This window comes from Schistocerca piceifrons, chromosome X, assembly GCF_021461385.2.
Source record: "Schistocerca piceifrons isolate TAMUIC-IGC-003096 chromosome X, iqSchPice1.1, whole genome shotgun sequence".
NCBI lineage: Eukaryota > Metazoa > Arthropoda > Insecta > Orthoptera > Acrididae > Schistocerca > Schistocerca piceifrons.
The window spans coordinates 348,924,280-348,928,061 of record NC_060149.1 but is presented as its reverse complement, the minus strand read 5'-3'; positions in this window follow the sequence as shown (position 1 = coordinate 348,928,061).

Sequence of the window (3,782 nt, the reverse complement as noted above, 5' to 3'; positions counted from 1 at the left end):
CTGCACCGGATATGCACTTGGTGCAGGGACTGGCAACTGACCCTTAACATAGACAAATGTAACATATTGCGAATACATAGAAAGAAGGATCCTTTATTGTATGATTATATGATAGCAGAACAAACACTGGTAGCAGTTACTTCTGTAAAATATCTGGGAGTATGCGTACGGAACGATTTGAAGTGGAATGAATATATATAATTAATTGTTGGTAAGGCAAGTGCCAGGTTGAGATTTATTGGGAGTGTCCTTAGAAAATGTAGTCCATCAACAAACAAGGTAGCTTACAAAACACTCGTTTAACCTATACTTGAGTATTGCTCATCAGTGTGGGATCCGTACCAGGTCAGGTTGACAGAGCAGATAGAGAAGGTCCAAAGAAGAGCGGCGCGTTTCATCACAGGCATATTTGGTAAGCGTGATAGCGTTACGCAGATGTTTAACAAACAAAAGAGGCGCTCTGCATCGCGGTGTAGCTTGCTCTCCAGGTTTCGAGAGGGTGTGTTTCTGGATAAGGTATCGAATATATTGCTTCCCCCTACTTATACTTCCCGAGGAGATCACGAATGTAAAATTAGAGCGATTCGAACGCGCACGGAGGCTTTCCGGCAGTCGTTCTTCCCCCGAACCATACGCGACTGGAACAGGAAAGGGAGGTAATGACAGTGGCACGTAAAGTGCCCTCCGCACACACACCGTTGGGCTTGCGGAATATAAATGTAGATGTAGATTTTTTACCTTTGTTTTTAGTAGCTTATAACAATGCAATGCTTACGCAACACAAATATTCTGCCTTTAAGTTTCTAGAATGCTTGTTCAAAAGATATTTGGCTGACTGTGCACAAAGCATAACCATAATTCTGATTCCTTATTACTGAAAAATGAATGCAAAGTAGCAGAACACCCTGGTTCTGACAGGAAAAATGATTTTAAAGCAGGATACAGTTTCACAATCCTTACAAGTGCAGGCAATAATGCTAACCACCTTGCTCTGCTGTGACTCAGTACTTGCTAATATTCAATATTCACAACTTCACAGAATTCTGTATTCGTTCCACCAGAACACTGTATATGTGGAAATGCTTATAAATTTTACACACATTGTTTTCCACACCAGTGGGCTACTGCTGTTACTGTGGTGTTGTGAATTATATATGCCATGCAACCAATCCCTATAGGAGGCTTTTTAAGACTGACTTTTGATTTGCTGGAAACATTTTGTTTAGCCCCTCTCTTAACTCCACCAAACATACTATTCATTTTATCAGCTGAGAGACACACAAATTTTGACTTCCAGTTATTGGCCTGTAGAACATGATGTACATGCTGATAAGACGGCTGATGTTTCATTTTCAACAGAACAGAAATCTGATAACTTCACATGTACCCCACTTACAGGTTTGAAATATCTGACAATGAGAGGAAGTAATTTAGTTGATTTATGATTGCTGGTATCAATAGAAATGCTTATAAAATTCATTTCATTAAGGTCTTCAGTAAGAAGCTCTTTGCACGATGGATCCAATACATTGTGAACTATACATTCTGTTTTTGCCCTTGCATGACTAAACTTGGTATCATACAGTTTCTTAATCATTTTCAATGTGCAGTCCATGGAACTATAGCTGTGTCTGTGACGCACAGTGTGGTAGGTAGATGTTCCTTCTACGCAGCCAATTTTAATTCTTCATTGCGTGAGACAGAATGAATTTGTAAAAGTTACTAACAAAGAAAAAAAATTGCAGTAGTTAAGAACGAAAGTATAAGATTTCAATATTACAGTATTGTGTTAACATATGTAATGCTCTACTGGGTACAAAGGTGCTCATTTTTAATGATGTTGCAGCAGCTATTGAACCCAATTTATGTTTCTTACAAGGGAACCTCCCCACCGCACCCCCCTCAGATTTAGTTATAAGTTGGCACAGTGGATAGGCCTTGAAAAACTCAACACAGATCAATCGAGAAAACAGGAAGAAGTTGTGTGGAACTATGAAAAAAATAAGCAAAATATACAAACTGAGTAGTCCGTGCGCAACATAGGCAGCATCAAGGACAAATGTCAGCTCAGGAGCGACGTGGTCCTGTGGTTAGCGTGTGCAGCTGCGGAGAAAGAAGATCTTGCTTCAAGTCTTTCCTCGAGTGAAAAGTTTAATTTTTTATTTTCAGACAATTATCAAAGTTCAGGCACTCACACATAATCAACTTCGCTCTCCAAAATTCCAGGACATGTTCAGATTTGCTTGGACATATTCAGGATTTGACGCTCTACACAAGGAAAAATTTGAAACGTTAAAAACCGTTAAAACATATGTTTTGACAGAGCACAGGGAAAACTGTGCGACTGTGAAACTGTTGCATTCATTTGTAGCAGTTTATGTGACACTCTTATGTTTTCATCACTTTTTTGGGAGTGATTATCACATCCACAAGAAAACCTAAATCGTGCAAGCTAAAACCCATTCGCCAAGTGTACAAGTTAGGTGGGTCGACAACATATTCCTGTCATGTGACGCACATGCCGGCACCTGTGTCGTATAGAATATATCAGACGTGTTTTCCTGTGGAGGAATCGGTTGACCTATGACCTTGCGATCAAATGTTTTCGGTTCCCATTGGAGAGGCATGTCCTTTCGTCTACTAATCGCACGGTTTTACGGTGCGGTCGCAAAACAGACACTAAACTTATTACAGTGAACAGAAACGTCAAAGAACGAACGGACAGATCATAACTTTGCGAAAATAAAGAATGTAAACTTTTCACTCTCACGCTAACCACGGAACCACGTCGCTCCTGAGCTGACATTTGTCCTTGATGGTGCCTATGTTGCGCACGGACTACGCAGTTTGTATATTTTGCTTATTTTTTCATAGTTCCACACAACTTCTTCCTGTTTTCTCGATTGATCTGTGTTCAGTTTTTCAAGGCCTATCCACTGTGCCAACTTATAACTAAATCTGAGGGGGGTGCGATGGGGAGGTTCCCTTGTTAGAGGTTTGTTTACGGTTAGGCCGAGGCTGCGCTTGGGAGCGTACTGCGGCCACGCCGGCCGGTGGGGGACACGCCGCACGCTTCGTCAACATCGCACAGAGTATTTCCCCGACGTCGCCCCATGCCTCCATTTGCGCTCCAGCGGCGCGAGAAATTTCAAAAGACTGAGTGGTGGATAGGACTTCATCTAGAGTCGGATTTGCCAACTGAAGGGCACGTTGCCTAGCTTCTTTGTCGGGCGCCGATGGCATAATGGCATCCCGTACCAAGGAATCGGCGTAGGATTCTTTGTGAACTTCAGTAACAAATTGACACTTTCTACTGAGGCCGTGAAGTTCAGCAGCCCAAGCGCGATGGGATTGATTTGGTTGTTTTTGCAACGATAAAAGGCAACACGAGAGGCTACCACATGCTTTTGCTTTTGAAAATAGACGGAGAGAAGTGAGCACATTTCAGCAAAGGACAAAGACGCAGGCTCTTTCAAAGGAGCCAATTGCGACAACAACTGATACATTTGAGGTGAAATCCATGAAAGGAACAGAGACTTACACGTTTGTTCGTCCGCGACATGAAATGCCAAGAAGTGCTGTCCAAGACGGTTTTCGTAATCAGACCAGTCTTCCGTCGTCTCGTCGTAAGGAGGAAATGGAGGTATAGACAACGACAAGAGACGCCCCGCATTTGATGCCGCGACGAAATCACGAATCGCATTTGTGAGAAGCGTTTGCTGTTCTATGAGATCTTGCAGTAGTTGCTCTAAAGTAGCCATGGAAACATTTGGGTCAACGAT